The sequence below is a fragment of the Mustela lutreola genome, chromosome 1 (assembly GCF_030435805.1).
Source record: "Mustela lutreola isolate mMusLut2 chromosome 1, mMusLut2.pri, whole genome shotgun sequence".
NCBI lineage: Eukaryota > Metazoa > Chordata > Mammalia > Carnivora > Mustelidae > Mustela > Mustela lutreola.
In genome coordinates this window covers 34,065,232-34,082,934 of record NC_081290.1, presented here as the reverse complement: position 1 = coordinate 34,082,934, position 17,703 = coordinate 34,065,232, and the positions used below count along the sequence as shown (strand labels likewise).

Below are 17,703 nucleotides of genomic sequence, written 5' to 3'. Positions count from 1 at the left end.
ACACACAGAGGCATGCGGTGGGGGGGGGAAAGCAGAGAGAGAACCTTAAGCAGGCTCCATGCAGGCCTCACTTTCACAACCTTGAAATCATAACCTGAGGCAAAATCAAAAGGTGGCGCTTAACCCACTGAGCCACCCAGGCACTCTGGATCAGAACTCTTAACATTGGCAAAATGGCATTACTCCTCAAATTGATCTAGAGTTTCAACACAATCCCCATCAAAAGGCTGGTTCAACATTCAAAAATCAATTAATATAAGCCATCATATCAATAAGCTAAAAAAGAAAAAAAAATCATCTGATCCTATTAATAGATGTAGAAAAAGTATCTGATAAAAACCCAATACCCATTCACGAAAAATACTCTTCAGCAAACCAGGATTAGAGGGGGAAACTTCTTCAAATTGATAAAGAACATCTGCAAAAAAACCTATAGCTAAAATTATACTTAAATGGTGAGAAACTAGATATGTTCTCATGAAGATGAAGAACAAAGCAAGATACTTCTCATCACTCCCATTCAACATCATACTAATAGTCCTCGCTAGTAAGGTGAGACAAGAAAATAAAAGAAACAGGAGTGCCTGGATGGCTCAGTTGTTAAGCATCTGCCCTCCCCTCAGGTCATCATCCTGGGGTCCTGGGATCGAGCCCCGCAATGGGCTCCCTGCTCAGCGAGGAGCCTGCTTCTCCCTCTCCCATTCCTCCTGCTTGTGTTCCCTCTCTCGCTGTGTATCTCTGTCCAATAAATAAAATCTCTAAAAAAGAAAAGAAAAGAAAAGGAATAGATTGAGAAGGAAGAAATAAATCAGTCTTTGTGTTCACAGATGACATGACTGTCTATGCAGAAAATCCCAAAGAATCAATAAAAATACTCCTGGATCAAATAAGCAATCAGAGCAAGTCTGCAGAATTCAAAGTTAATATAAAAAAGTCATTTGCTTTCTTACACACTATCAATAAACACTGGTATTTGAAATACAATACTGTTTATTCTAGCATCAAAATAAATGAAATACTTAGATACATATCTAATACTTAGATATAAATACAAGATCTATATAAGGAAAACCATAAAACTGCTGAAAGAAATCAAGAAGTTTTAAATAAAGGGAGTGATGCCGCATTAATGGATTGGAAGCCTCAATATCGTCAAGATATCAGTTCTTCTCAACCTGACCTATAGAGTCAATACAATCTCAATCAAAATCTTGGCAAATTACTTTGTGGATATTGATAAACTGATCTAATGTTTACAAAGAGAAGCAAGTCCAGAATAGCCAATACAATACAGAGGGAAAAGAACAAAGTCAGAGGACTAACACTATCTGAATTGAAGATTTACTGTAAGCTGTAGTAATTAAGACAGTGTGGTACTGTTCAAAGAATAAACAAATAGATCAATGGAACAGAACAGAGAGCCCAGAAACAGGCCCACGCAACCATAGTCAACTGATCTTTGACAAAGGAGCCAATGCCTTTCAATAAAGAAAGGACTGTCTTTTCAACAAATGGTGTTAGAATAACTATAATTTCACATACAAACTATAAATCTAGACAAAGACAAAGACCTCAATAGCTTTCACAAAAATTAATTCAAAATACCTGGAGACCATAGGGCTAAATATAAAAAAAATTATAAAACTCTAGAAAATAAGGAGAAAATCTGGATGACCTTGGGGTGGCAGTGACTTTTAGATACAATCACAACAATCCACAAAGAACTAATAATTGATAAGCTGGACTTCATTAAAATTAAAAACTTCAGTTATGAGAAAGACATTGTCAAGAGAGTGAAAAAAATTAGCCACAGAACAGGGAGAACATCTCCACAAAAGACTTATCTGATAAAGGACTGGTATCCAAAACATACAAAGAACTCTTAGAGCTCAACAATAAGAAAATGAACAATCTGACTTAAAAATGGGCAAAGATCTGAACAGGTACCTCACCGAAGAAGATACACAGGTGGCAAACAAGCACATGTAAAGCAATGTCATACATCATTAGGGTACTGCAAATAAAAATAACAATGAAATGCCACATATACCTATTAAAATGGTTAAAATCTAAAACACTGACAACATTAAATGCTGGCAAAGATGGGGCAAAACAAAGTCTCATTCATTGCTGGTGGGAATGCAAAATAGTACAGTCACTTTAGAAGACAGTTTGGCAGTTTCTTACAAAATTAAACATAATTCTACCATACAAACCAGAAATCATACTCCTTGGTATTTTCTCAAAGGAACTAAAACTTTATGTCCACGTAAAAGCCACATGAATGTTCACAGCAGCTTTATTCACAACTACCGAACTTTGGGGAGTACCCAAGATATCCTTCAATCCGTGAATGGATAAATGAACTGTGGCACGTCCAGACAATTGAAAATTATCCAACATTGAAGAGGAATGAGCTATCAAGCCACAAAAATAACATGGGGGAATCTTAAAAGCTTATTTCTAAGTGAAAGAAGCCAATCTGAAAGGTTACATGATGCGTGACTCCAAACATGACATTCTGGAAAAAGCAAAACTACAGAGACAAGAAAACGATCAATAGTTGCCAGGAATTCAGAGAGAAGGGAAAATGGATGAATAATCAGAACATGGAATTTTTAGGACACTGAAACCATCCTGTGTGACTCTATAATGATACATACATATCATTTATTTGTCAAAGCCCCCATAATGTACAACACAAAGAGTGAACCCTAGTGTAAACTATGGACTTTAATTAATAATCATGTATCAATATTGGCTAATCCACTGTAACAAGTGTATGAAACTGATGCAAGATATTAACAGGGAAAACTCTGAGTGGTAGTTGGGGTATGTGGGAACATTCTATACTCTCTGCTCAATTTTTCTGTAACCTAAAACTCCCCTCCCAAAATAAAATCTGTTAATTTGAAAAAGCAAACAGGGGCACCTAGGCAGCTCAGCTGGTTAAGCATCCCACTCTTGATTTCGGCTCAGGTCATAATCTCAGGGACGTGAGATAGAGCCCTATGCTGGGTTCCACGCAGGGAGTGGATCCTGCCTAAGATTCTCTCTCTCTCCATTTCTACTCCTCCCAGCCCATCCCCTTAACCCTGTGCACAATCTCCCTCTCTGTCTCTCTCTCAAAAGCAAACAAATAAATAACAAATATATATAATAAATATAAAATATATTTTTAATTAAATAAATAAATAATAAAAATTAAAAGTAAAAAAGCACGGTCAATTATTTTTAAAATGACATAATAATAAAGCCTAACATTAAGAAGGAGAAATAAATTTTAAAATTCATGATGTGCTTGGAATTCTGCTTGAGCAGAAAGCCAACTGAGGTTTTATTGAGAAGAGGAATCCTCAGCCTGCGCTGTTTAAATAAACTCGGGACAGCTTTCTGATAACCTCTCATTTGGCTGCTCCCAACACAATTGTGTTTATAGTAAATACCAGGATTCTACTACTAGTGGAGCTCTGAAATTATCTTCCTTATCTGCTATTTACTTTAACTGCAAGCTCTAGAAAGCCTCTCTTTCTTCCAGACTCAAAAAGCAAGTAATTGAATTAAATGTATTTCGTTAAATGTTCCCAAGGACTAAATTCTACTTCTCCCTTTGTTAAGTAACAGCGCTCTGCCAGTCTCTCCAAAACCCAGCAGAATTCATAATTGTACCCCTACTCCCAGAGAACTTAGCTCTCACCACTAGTGAAAACATTTTTCACACTGTGTGTCAGAGTACGGATCCGGCCCATCCCCTCCGCTGGGAGCCCCTGAAGACAGGGAGCGCCAATCACCTCCCCCTTCAGGCCTCACAACTAGAAGGAGGCCTTCCCAACAGGACCTGTTTAGATCTAAGTGATGGGGATCTATTTCAAACAAACTCCCTAACCTGCCCCGAAAGTGAAGCCAGGGTTGTTGGCTTTAGGTGGTGCTGCCTCTGGGGTCATGGGTGGGTGTGTGTGTGCTGCCTCTGGGGTCATGGGTGTGTGTGTGCCCCTGGGGTCATGGGTTTGTGTGCGTATGTGTGCGTGTGTCTGCGTGTGTGTGTGTCTCCCCGCTCCTTCATCTCACTTCCTGCACCTCCCTGCTCTAATCTTCTCTGTGTTAACTTCATTCTCAGAAAGGCTTTCCCTAAAGGATGGCAAAGCGGGGAAACTAGCCACTCCAGCTTAACAAACCTACGAAAAGGAAAATGGTCTTTTCAACAGTGGTCAGTTTTCACAATGGTCAGTGAAAATACGGAGTCCTCCATAAACCCATCCTTGTGACCCTGACTAACCACACTTATGTCACATGCCCTGGACAGAGCCAGTGAGGTCACCTCCCCTTTCCATACAGGCTGACAACGAAGGAAGGGTGACTAACTGCCCAGGGAAAATCTGAAAGGGGTAAAGGGATGGTGGGCGGGTCAAGTCAACAGACAGTCACTATTTCACGGGGTCTCAAGACTGCTGATGCGCTCCTGTCTGGTGAGTTTCATGGACTGTTCATGATGTCTAATGCTGAGTTACCCCCGGAATACCCAACAGCTTGTGTTCTGTGCCTCTCCTGTGGGGACAGCACACGTTCTCAGAAGGAATGATCCCCACCTTCCTGCATCAGTTCATTCTGCTGGTCTACCGTCAGGCCACTCTGCATTACTCTATACTCCTCTTATTTTCAGGACACTTCTTTTCTCCTGTGCTACGGGAGTATCTTCATGCCAAATGCACGCACTGCCAAAAATGAACATGTTGCTAGCTTTTGTCTAAGGGGAGAGAAGAGTAAGTAAAATCTTGCCACACAAACCAGGGCCGAAGCGCCCCCACCAGAAATGGCAGGTCTCCGTGACTCCCCGCTTCCCAGTGTGAAGACACAAAGGAGGTCAAGTCGGAAGGCACCAGCGCGAGCCCATGCTTTCTCAAGAAGAGGGTTTCTCTCCAAAGTCAAGCCAAGATCACCGCGGTTGTTATGGGGAGCCTCGGGCTGGGGCCTCCTTCATACGCGGTGCTAAAGACTTGCTCTTCTCTGAAAGAGGAGAGGAAGACGGGCAAAGGGACGGGGCAGAGGACGAAGAAGAAAGATGACGATTCACCGTGCACGGAGATACGTCAGGATCTACCGGCCATGTCTGCAATGCTAGGACTCTCTAATAACTGGGAAGGGCTATCTGGGGCTGTTCCAGAAACATGTTCTGGAATAAACCAAACAGCCTTTCCCTAGCTGACCCGATCCGCTTCATTCAGCCTCTCTGATACTAACCTGATTTTACTTAGTTAGCGTCTGTCTCCGGCTTTCACAGGAGCTTTCTTTTATGGATTTTCCATCCAGCAAATGTTTCTGTTCCACGGCTGGCCAGATCCGGCCACAGCAGCATGCTTGGCCACGGACCACAGCAGCTCACCCACAGCAGCTCCGACCTGCAGGGGAAAAGCCAGAGCCATTGGACAGATTCATCAACTCTCTCTCTCTCTCTCTCTCTCTCTCTCTCATTTGTCTGTGTTTGGCAGGATAACCCCAAATGTTTTCCAACTGTTTAAAGTCATTAATGAACAGAGACAACAGCGAGTAAGGTGTCCGAAGGACAAGTCTGGGCTATCCTAAAGGACTGAGGCATTTAATCATTATTGAAAAGGTTCGGCCAAACGATTAGACTCTGTTTGTGGAAAATGCAAAAGCCAGATGTTTTAATTAACCACAGAAAACATAAGCTACAACTAAAATTTCATGAACACAGTGATCTGCCCTGTGGAAAACCACAGGAATGTTCTGGCAAGGCTCAGTCTGAATTCTTGGGACACAGAGGGCTAGAATCATTCCCCTTAGGAACTCGAACAGAAAATTAACTTGCTCAATATGTTTTAAAAAGTAAAATGAAACCCAGATTTAATCTCAATCAAATATAAAAACATTTCAGGACTTCAAAGGGCACCACCGAAAGACACATAAGGGAAGGTCATAAAGAATTCCAATGTGGTTCGGGATTTAGAATGCATTTTCGATGCAAAGCAAATGGTGTAACAGAAAATTTTATAGGCTAAATAATCCAAAAGGGGAAACTAATCATCTTTCATTTCCCAATGGAGAAAATGACATATTAAACCAATATTCAACAAGTAAATTATAAATATTATCAAATGCATCATATATTTGGGCAAAAGGAATTTCTTAACCATCCTCCTTCGTGCCAAAGCTGTGGCCTAGCCCACGCCAGCAACCATGCTTCAGCTTGAGGAATGAAGGCGTCTAGAAAAACAGTGTTAAAATAACTTCTGCTCACTGGTATTACCGCTAGCAATTCTGGTACAGAAAGCCAAAGTGAGGAAACCTTAGAAAAGCAATCAGTGAACTATTAAAACAAATAAATTAAGAAGTCCTCATTCGTTCATTATACTCTTCAATATGACAACATCTATATATGCAAACTATTGAAAGTCTCTTCAAGACAGAAGAGGACAAATGCTATTTTCAGATACTAGGACTACAATTCTATTTCTGTAAGGCAAAACAGACCCTGTCACAAGAGTGCCAAGCATAATATTACATTAATCTCCACCTTCTCTTGAAAGCTCGGGCCCAAAAATCATCTCCAAAGGAGCACAGTTAAGTTATATATGTATGGTATGATCCCAATTTTGTTCTACAAACTAAGTATATAATTAAAGACACAAAAGTACGATGAAAGAACTATTTCTGGGTCATGGAATTAGAAGCTTATTTGTCTTTCCTTCTTGGTGTTTTCCAAATTTTCCACAACTCCTATGTATCATTTACAGAACCAGAATCTTTTTCAGTAAGATTTTTATTAAACATGATGGGGACACAAATCAGCAACTGGTGCCCCTCTTATATTAGCCTGATCTGTGGGTTTCTTCTCACTTGAACAGTAAGAGCTAATAAATTAAGAAGTCTTCATTTATCTGAGCTCAATAATTCCTAATTTAGAAGTTCAAAACCCAAGTGTCCAAATAACATTTCCAGGGCCGAAGAACACTAGTTTCCTAGAAGTAAGAAACGTGTGTTTGTTTACTGCAAACTTGCCACAAAGAGACAAGAAAACCATAGGTATTTTCCTCCTTTAACTGATTGCATCCAAACCTTTCTATCACTGGCCATACTCTATTAATTTTTGCTTAATTAAAAAGAGCGCCTCCTGGTGTTACCTACTGTCGCACAGGAGCCCAACCGTCGTGAACACTTGACCCCTCCATTTTTGACACTCTCGGCATCCCAGAAAACACAAAACACAGTGGTGGAATCGTAACACTAGAGGACGTGGCAAGCCATCATTCCTAGAACCCCAAAACTCCCTCAGATTACAAATGAAGACCCTGGATGCCCTAAGAGTCTCAATGGCTTTCCTGAGGCCACGCAGCCGGGACGAGAGGATCAGGGATCAAAGCCCAGATCACCTGCCTTCACTCTGACCCAGTCTCTTCCCACGGCAACGTGGCTCAGCAGGCACACTTCGAAATACAAGTTGGTAGGAAACACACACACGTTAAATTCATACCAGCAAAACCAGAAGAACAAGACAGACATTTGTTCCACCAAAAATGAAATGCATGCAGGGGAAAAAAATAAAAAATTTTAAAAAAAACAAAGACTCAAGTGCAGGCTAAAAAAGATGTGGTGGCTGCGCCCGGAGCACGCTCGATCAGAGAAACAATGGTCGCACTGTGCTCAGGCAGCAGGTGTCCTGACCAGAAACTGCCGATCACACTGAAAGCTTGCTGGTCCTACTACTTGCCCTGTGGACAACAGTGCATGCCCACAGCTCAAAGCAGGACAAAAGGTTTTCAACAAGATAACACAATCCTTGCCCTGAGCCCACCTGCAAGAGGTAAGAAGGATGGGTGCTCACCCCACCCGTTGGAAACAAGTGATGGATGGCCTTGGGTCACAGCCTCTTCTCCACCAAATGACCCAAATCATAGTGGGAAGACATGAGTGGTTTCAAAAATTAACTAAGTAAGAGTTGCTGAGAAAAAACGCAACAAAATCCTAATACTTCCTGTCTTCTGTCTGATACAAACCTCGGAGGGGAGCAAGATTCCCCTCTTTTCTCTGAAGTTATTTGAAACGCTGCTCACCGCTACATCTTTCTTAACAGCCACCTGCAGTATCCCTGCCGCCCCAATCAGAAACCCGAGAGTCGCACACGATGTGGATAGTCTGAAAAGCCAGGGGAGAGAAGAGGACGGATGTCAAACGCTCCCTGGAAAACCTGCATGGAGCGCCCTGCCCGAGAGCCTGTCCTACTGTGCAGCCGGACAACAAAGGCATGGGCTGTGAGGCTGCTAATAAAAAAAAAGCCCCGTCGAGGGAGAATGTGATCTCGCTTTGTAAGAGCCAGAACAAACACGACAGCTCGTCTCGCCTCATTTGAGAAGCCAGGCACCCGGAGAAAAAAGAAAATGCAGGGTTTTGTTTTGGTTTGGTTTTTTGTTTTTTCATCCACGCAAAACTGCTCCTCGAGTCCCTACCGTCCATTCCCATGGCTGGATCCTGGAGGAAACACAATACTGGCAATTTATTTATTCCCCTCGATGTCTCTGTTCTAATATTCAAGGTCAATGTCCACAGCGGGCAAAGGGAATTAGATTCGTGTTACCGTGTCGCAGTGAAATCAAAGCTTTGGGGTATTGTTTGAGTAACTCTCTAAAGTTATTTGTAAGGTAATGATGGTTACGTTCAGATGCAGTGGTCTGAGAGGATCAAATCTCACCCACTAATCCAATCGGACAGAATCTTGCTGGAGCTACCAAATGATCTTTCCCAACAGAGAAGAAACATAAATTAGGATTAGATCAGATTTCATAGATTTTGAAATTCTTTCTTGGAACCTCGGCTGCGTGTTACTCCGTCTTTAGCTTCAGTAGAACGCCTTTGGCAAAATGTGCACCCAGATGTTTGCCACAATTTGAGACTCTTCAGTGTTTGGCTGGCGTTGTATTTTTTCTATTCTAATATCACCGGGAAGGTTTCTCCTTCTTGAGCTCGAGTCCAGAAATACCAGCCAAGCCAATTCAACACTTCAGAAATTTCTATCTCAAAATGACCCGCAGGACCAGGCAAAAATACACTGGAGAACATTCCTCTCACCACCTTGGAAATTTTATTTTAAAGACTGATTGATTTGAGAGAAAGAGAGAGAGGAATAGAGGGAGAGAGACAAGCAGAACCCGCACTGAGCTCAGAGCTCGATGCGAGGCTTGATCCCACGACCCTGAGATCACGACCCGAGCCAAAACCAAGAGTCAGGTGGCTTAAGTGACTAAGCCACCCAGGCTCTCCTGAAAATTTGACTTTAAAAATGTAGATTCACAGTATTAATCAATTTACACCTTAAAATGTTTGGGAGAAAAGAAGATTGCATTAAAATTTTTTGTTTGGTTGGTTTTTCCCCCAAAAAAGAATGTATAACAGGCACCTATCACAGGCAAGTTAGAAAGATCTATTATGAATAATCCAACAGGCACCCAACAAAAATTGTCACTGATGGGGAGGCCATTAGGTAATTTGGAAAGGTTTCATATGGTAACTTCCCCTCTCATGCTCTCAAGGACATAGGGTTTCCACTCCGAGAGCAAAGAGTGGGAATTTACGCTTATTAAGGTTTTAAAGGCTGTTCTGGAAAGAACAGGGGATGAAGAAATGAGCAGATTAAGAGCTTGTAGTCCTAGCTCTGCTACTTAGGACTTGTGGATTTGTGGAATAACTAATTTATTCTCTTTAACCTTTGTTTCCTCATTTGTGAAACTGGGGTGGTACTCTCAGCCAAGTCCCCGGGATTGCCAACTGATAAAAACAAAGAAGAAAACATTATAGAAATTTAACACTATACGTTCATTCAACAAATATTTACTAAGAAACGGCAATGCTGCCAGATAAGGCACTGAGGACCCAACCATGGAGAGGAGACCCAGTCCCTTCCTGCAAGGACTTTAAAATGAAGATTTTACTTACTTGAGAGAGAAAGAAAGCAGGGGGTAGAAATAGAGGGAGAAGGACAAGCAGACTCAAGCTGAGCTTGGAGCCCAACTGGGGGCTCGATCCCAGGACACTGAGATCGTGACCCGAGTCGCAGGCAGAGCTTAACCGACTGAGCCACCCGGCCAGCGCCCCACTTTATATGGTTCTTGAGGAAGTTTCGCAGCACAAAGTGGTAGATGTCATTTTTAGTCTGGGTTATCCAATTGGTTTTGTTTTTTTTTTTTAATTTTTTATTTATTTATTTGACAGAGAGAGACACAGCGAGAGAGGGAATACAAGCATGGGGAGTAGGAGAGAGAGAAGCAGGCTCCCTGCTGAACAGAGAGCCTGATGTGGGGCTCGATCCCAGGACCCTGGGAGCATGACCCGAGCCGAAGGCAGTCGCTTAACCCACTGAGTCACCCAGGAGCCCTGGGCTGTCTAATCGTTGTTAGTCCATTCCTTTATATACTTTTCTTGAGCACTTACTATGTGCCAGGCACTATCTAAGTGCTGGGAATTAAAGCACTGACCAAAATTTCCACTCTGATAAAGCTGACATTTCAGTCATTCCTCATTCGTATGAAATGTAAAATCTATGAACTACATAGAGGAAGCAGCCAGGCTGTTTCTGCAGCAACCCCTCGATTCCTTCCACCAAAAGACCTCCACACCAAAGTTAAAAGGAATATTCTAGTTGATCTAGATACAGTAAACATTTTCCTTCTTAATTTCCAGACCACATTTTACAATATTCCAAATAATCTACTGCCATTATATGAACTACTTGGTGTGCTCTACTTGGCGTGAGGGACTACAGTCTGTGTGCGTTGGCCTGGAGTAATGCACTCTCTCCGCACTGACCCTGTCCTCCCCCCGCCCACCCCCCACCCCAGGAAAAAGAACACTCGCTGGAATCCATCCAGTAACAACCCTGGTCTTAACAAGGGGAATATCAGTTTTTTTAGAAGCATTTCCTGGAGCAGTCATTTTTTTTAAAGAATAAAAGAAGTGGAATTATTTATTTTAGAAACGAAACTGAAGTTCAATTTTAACATGCCAAATGTCTGCCTTAGCAAAGTTTCTTTTTTAAATCTGTTTCATTACAAAAATAAATAAAAAGGGCCTGAGAACTAGGCTGTCCAGGACACTGTCAACCCAACTGTCTAAAAATTCGGTAGGGGACAGAGCAGAAGGGGACGATGAGAGAGGGGAAGACAAGTAAGAAGGGAGGCCATCAAGACCCACACATGGACCCGGATTTATAACCTGAAAGCTCACGTAACCGACAAGCAGCAAGAGCCAATGTTCAAAATAAGGTTTAGCAAAGAAAAAAAGCAAATATCCAAATATAAATGACCAAAATGATACACAACTTCAGGGGAAGGCTTCTGAAACCTGGAGTTCTTACCAAAAATACGAAGTCCAAAGCCCAAGTACCCTGACATACATACCAGGTCTGGGGGAGTGTCTGGGAAATCTTTGTTTTTTTTTTTTAATCTGTCCCTACATGATGGTAGAGGCAGAGCCATGATTGGGAACCACTGGTTTTACTCTATTGCCTTATAGAAAAAAAGTATGGATTACTTCTTTTTTTTAAGATTTTATTTATTTATTGTACAGAGAGAGAGAAAGAGAATGTGCACATGGCAGGGAGGGGCAGAAGGAGAAGAGAATCTTAAGCAGATGCCACCGTGAGCACGGAGACCAATGCAGGGCTCGATCCCAGGATGCCGAGATCATGACCTGAGCTGAAATCAAGAGTCTGGTGCTTAACCTACTGCACTACCAGGCATCCCTGAAATACTTTTATCATAATAATGGGTAACTGTCTTGTGAAGAGCTTTCCATGAATCATCACATTCATCCTGAAGTGGGAACTATTATTATATGCCTATTTTTAAACAGGGAAATTTGAGGCATAAAGAAGTCCAAGGGTCTTGACTAATGTTACCTGGCTTTAAAATCAAAGGCCTGGGATTGTTCACTCAGGTCAGCCCCATATTTTCTTAGCATCTGGTGAATGCCAGCAAGCCAAGTCTCTTTTCCGCTCTGTAGTCTCAGGATGGCCTATGGCTACCACATCTGTAACGTAACGTAGGCATTACAGTTTTTCACACAAAGCTTAAAACCCAAAATTCAGTCAAATTCTGCATTTAAGATACTGTTCTGGAAATCAGGTATGAAGTATGATCTGTTTAGAGCATTGGGAGGTATCTGGTCAGGTCTGCAGAGTTATCTTAATGACCTTCCACCTGGAGATTAGTAAAGGGCACACTTCTGATCTTAGGAGACGGATGCTCCTTCATCAACACGAGATTTACCTAGAAAGAAGCTGGACACAACAAAGTCCAGCTCATTAGGAATTACTGCCAAGGCCTTCACACAACACCTTCTCACAACTTCAAGATTTTGTTTGCGTTACTGCATCTGCCCAGACTGCCCTGCCCTCCCACTCAGAGGTGCCAAGCGTTCGTCCTCTGAAGCCCAGCCCTGATACGACCTCCTTCTGGAAGTCTCCTTGGATGCCCTGGCAGAAATAATTATTAATGCCTTGGTGATTGTCAATGCTTCCCCTATCACACAGAGCAGGCTGACACTTACTTCAGGAATACATTAAGTCTTATCTTGTCAGGGTCTTTGAACATCTCACCTCCGCACCCTTATTCTCAGGTGGCCCCAAGTCTTCCCGGTTCTTCCTCACCTCTCTCAAGGCTCTTCCTCAGGCTCCTCCTGAGGCTCCCTTTTGCATGACCACTAGAATACCAACGATGTTCACGAAGGCTTCATTCTGATTCTCCTCAGACTTCATACATATCTTTTGGTGACTTCAACCACATTGCCAGGCCCAGCTACAGGGTACTCTGATGACTTCCATATACCCACGCAGTACATCCCCCAGTCACTCATCAAACACTCATTGAGACGTACGGTAGGTCAAGTACACACCATGCTTTGTCTCCAGGCCAGACCCTTCCCTTGACTGCTCTATGCCCAGCCTACATGAATCACCACTCCTGGACACCCAGGCCATTAATATTCTAACCCCAAATGGCCACCAGCCTAAGAGGCACATTTCTTCACATGTTCACATAGGTAATATTGAGATGTGTCTTCTAAAAAGGGCATCTTGAAAAATTCTGGCAATAGGGGTAGATGCCTGACTAGCTCAGTCCGTGGAGCATGCAACTCTTGATCTCAGGGTGGTTAAGTTTAAGCCCCACCATGGGTGTTAGAGATTGCTTAAAAATAAACTCGTAAAAAATTGGTCGGGCAATGTTTTCCTTAAAATTTTTTACACATAGTATAATGGTGGCTCTTACAAACAATGGCATCTTAAAATGAACAGCAAAGATTATCTTAATGTATTTCCCTTCCATTGTTCTACAACAGTGCTGTTCACCAGAATTTTCTTCAATGATGGAATTGTTACTCAATACAATAGTAGCCTCTAGCCACATGTGCACTGAAATGCGGCTAGTATGACTGAGGACACTTTTCATTTTTTATTTTTAAATTTAAAAAAATTCAAAAAACTTTAATTTTAATTTTAATCTATATGTTTATCAATTTATCACTCCTTTTTGCATCTCAGCTCTTTCTCCTAGAACCACTTTCTTCTTCCTGAAGTTTTAGAAGCTTCTTAATAAAGGTCTGCTGTGACAAGTTTTAGGTTTTTGGAAAGTCTATTCTGCCTTTTTCTTGAATGGCAGTTTTGCTGATATACAATCAGGAGTATTTTCTTTTATGTTGAGAAGTCAGTGTATTATTCCCTTGATGAACAATCAGCCTTTTCTTTTTGGGTATTCTTAAGATCATCTTTATTATTTTGGTGTATTTAAGTTTTCCTATACGTAGACATGGATTTCTTTTTATTTATCCTAATTAGGTTATGTTGTACTTCCCTTATCTGTCCATTAATTACTTGAATTTAAGGAACACTGGTCATTTATGTCCTTCATAAACCCTCTCTGGATGTTATACACCAGATCTTCAAATTACCAAATTATTTCTAATTACCAAATTATTATTTCAACAGTTACAATTTTTTCCTTAGGTGGTGTTTTTGTTTGTTTATATTTTTCCAAATCTCCCTGGTCAATTTTCTTTTCAGTAACAACAAAAACACCTAAATTTATACTGCTTTTATATACACTTTTCCCCCTCCTCCCCCCATTTTATTGAGATATAATTGACATATAACACTGTTATCAGTTTAAGGTGTTTAAGGTACAACATAATGATTCGATATTTATATATATTGCAAAATGATTACTAAAGTAAGTTTTATTAACATCGATCACCTCACAGAACTACCAATTTTTTTCTTCTGATAACTATTTTTTTTAATATTTCATTTATTTGGGGGGGGCACACATGAAAGAGAAGGGGAGGGGCTGAGGGAGAAGCAAACTCCCCGCTGAGCAGGGAGCCAGATGTGGGGCTTGATTCCAGGACTCTGGGATCATGACCTAAACCTAAGGCAGAAGGCAGACACTGAACCGATTGAGCCACCCAGGTAACTCCTCAATGAGAACTTCTAAGATCTATTCTCTTAGCAACCTTCAAATATAAAAAAACAGTATTGTGAACTCTAGTCACCATGCTATGTATCATATCCCAGAATTTATTTATAACTAGAAGTCTGTACCTTGACCACCTTCCCCATTTCCCCCACCCCTCTCCTCTAGCAATCACCAATCTGTTCTCTGTTTCTATGAATTTGGGGTTTTTTAGTTCCACATATAAGAGAGAACATACAATATTTGTCTTTCTCTGATTTCTTTCACTTAACATAAAGCCCTCATGGCCCATCCAAGAGGTCACAAATGGCAACATTTCCTTCTTTTTATGGCTACATAATATCCCTGGTTAATTTTTATCTCGTGATTTGTGATTAACTATTCTATTTCTTAAAACATTTCCAACATTATTATTTTATATTCTATATCATAATTTTAGTATCTAAAGTTATCAGGGTTCTTTTTTTTTTTTTTAAGATTCTGTTTATTATTTATTTGACAGACAGAGATCACAAGTAGGCAGAGAGAGAGGAGGAAGCAGGCTCCCTGCTAAGCAGAGAGCCCGATGCGGGGCTCGATCCCAGAACCCTGGGATCATGACCTGAGCCGAAAGCAGAGGCTTTAACCCACTGAGCCACCCAGGTGCCCCTAAAGTTATCAGGGTTCTAAATGTATTGGTATTTTTGTTTATTTCTGGTGACTCTCACTCTTGGTGGTTTGTTTTCTAGAAGAACTAGAGATGTTTTATTCTGAACTCATGTTTGGTTGATCTGAGGAGAATCCTAAGGTCCAAAGAAGGGATGCCTTCCTCCAGAAAGGAACTGCATTTGCTTCTGCCAAAAGCCAATAGGCACAACCTACCCCAGTCACCTTAGGTTTTTTCCTAGGTCCTGGTGGAATGCAGGCTGCTCCACCTTGCCACACACCAAAGGCTTAGTCTCCAACCACAGTTGTGATAACAGCATTTGCCTCTGTGGCCACCTATCTTTTGTGGTTGTTTATACACAAAGCCCTCAGCTTGGGTTGAATTTTCCCTTTGGTGGTTGATCTAATTGAGGTAGGAGATTTTGGAAATGTCTTAGCTTCTGGGAGCCCATAAGTATATTAAAAAAATACTTTAATCCAGATAACAATGGGGAAGTGTGCTAGAGTATGCAAAACTACTATACTGCTGGAAACCTAAGTCCCCTACTACTGATCTTCCCTCTAAACCTACTTTTTGTCCTTTGTTCTACATTTTGCTCAATGGCACCATTCACGCTCATCCAAATCTGAAACCCAATATGGCAGGTACCAATGACCCCTCTTTTCCCTCCACTGTCCCATGCACAAATAGTTACCAAGCTCCAAATCTTGCATGATCAAAAATGAGCTTGCATTTTATCTTTCTGATTGGCATGGCACCTAGTAGTATAATTTTAATCATCAAACGACAAGTAAAAAAATAAATGAAACTAAATTAAAACCCAAATCACATTCCTGCCAAAAGATGGTGCTTTATGTGAAGGAAGCTTCGAACACAGGGAAGCGGAAGGAGAACTGAGTTTCATACAGATCGCAAAAGAACTAGAACTTTGGCATCAGAACTATAGTCACATTTCCAAGGGGAGGTTTAATTTTAGCCAAACAAAATTATCTGTCACAATAAATTAATGTTAATTTGCATTTTACTGGCTTTGTAGTTGTGCTTAAATTTACTCTATAAAATTGTCATTGTTTTATAGTTATGTAAGAGCTGAAGCGTAAGGAGTTTATACCTACTTTTATGTTCGAGTCTATTTCAACTACTTCACAATAAGAATATTTATGTCAGTACTGGGGATTTGTGAGAAATTTTTTCCTGTAAATAAAGAGGTCCATAAATTATTGAAATTTAAGGACTGCTGGTCTTTATATTCTTGACACCTTTGATAGTCGTCATTCTCTCCATAAATGAATACAGAAAAATGGAATACAACAGCACAATCAAGACATCATTTACTAAACTCCAATTTCTCCCCAATTCTCCAGCTGTTGGAATTAGCTTCAAACGAATGAATCTTTTAAGGCAGGAGGCTTTGTTTCTTTCCTCTAATAGTGGCAGTTCTTAGGATTTAAGACAAACACTCTCCCCAGGTTCTACAATCACCCGCTTCTACTGGAATCCATAAAATGGCACAAATGTACTGGCAACAGCGAATGAAATGTGTCAAACAAACGACGGTCCTCGCCTTAAGGAAGTCCATTTCCTGATTATGGTTCAATGACCGGGAATTTAGGTGAGTACAGCATTGTTGTTCTGAATGAGTACAAGAAATTCCCAATCATTTCTTTTTCACTTCAGTACTCTTATTCTGTATGGGCTGATGGGCTCTAGTTCCCTCAACCTTCATGTATTTCATTTTTATTTATTTTTTTTAAAGGTTTTATTTATTTATTTGACAGAGAGAAATCACAAGTAAATGGAGAGGCAGGCAGAGAGAGAGAGGGAAGCAGGCTCCCTGCTGAGCAGAGAGCCCGATGCGGGACTCGATCCCAGGACCCTGAGATCATGACCTGAGCCGAAGGCAGCGGCTTAACCCACTGAGCCACCCAGGCGTCCCCATGTATTTCATTTTTAAAAGTCCTTCCCACCAAGATAAAACTTTCTCTTCAACAGACTGGCCTATGTGTCAACATCTTCTATTTCTCCTCCTACAGGGTCCGACTCCATCAGAACCAGAAGGGAAGTCACGGCATACCCAGGCCATCTGTTACCGGATAGAGAACGCTGGGGCCCAGAATGTTGAAAAGGCTCTGATGGGCACAGCCCAGAATCTGGTTGGACCCAGTCTCGCCCACCCAGTCCAACTCTGTAACTCCTCTGACTCATTTGAAACCACAAGTAGCTTGAACTAGGACTTCAATTTTATGACTTTGGTCATCATTAAACTTTTGTTGTTTTTAACAATCCAAAGAATTGGGCCGTTTGCTAATAATAGTAACTTGAGGATATCCACGGTATATGAAGAAACAACTTGAGTTTCAGGAAAAGAAAGTTTCTCAAATTCTGAAACCTCATTCCAGGAGTCTTTTTGGAAGTGTTTTGTTTTTTTTTTAATGTTTTCATCTTTGTTTTTTAATCAGAGCACATTTACTCTAGGAGAAAATGAGATTGCCTAAGAGAGAAATAGAACATTTTACTGAGAATTTTAAAACAACACCGTGACTACATGTAACTCTAATTCAGTAGCTCTCACATTCAGATCTA

At 41.1% G+C, this 17,703-nt stretch overlaps 1 protein-coding gene and 1 long non-coding RNA gene across 14 annotated transcripts in view; one reads left to right on the top strand and one right to left on the bottom strand.

Annotated features, from left to right (window-relative positions):
* LOC131824664 (uncharacterized) overlaps window positions 1-17,403 on the top strand; it is a 35,923-nt gene extending 18,520 nt beyond the window's left edge. For both annotated transcript variants that reach the window (XR_009350923.1, XR_009350924.1), the window contains 2 exons: window positions 16,590-16,732; window positions 17,154-17,403. This is a non-coding gene — a long non-coding RNA (uncharacterized LOC131824664). The remainder of the gene's footprint in view (window positions 1-16,589; window positions 16,733-17,153) is intronic.
* The window catches only part of APBB2 (amyloid beta precursor protein binding family B member 2), a 368,905-nt gene that overhangs the window by 293,480 nt on the left and 57,722 nt on the right, over window positions 1-17,703 (bottom strand). For 10 of the 12 annotated variants that reach the window (XM_059162875.1, XM_059162941.1, XM_059162904.1 and 7 more), the window contains exon 2: window positions 5,239-5,396. The exons of the other annotated variants lie outside the window; for them this stretch is intronic. The gene's annotated coding sequence lies outside the window, so the exon portion shown is untranslated. The remainder of the gene's footprint in view (window positions 1-5,238; window positions 5,397-17,703) is intronic. 12 annotated transcript variants of the gene reach the window in all.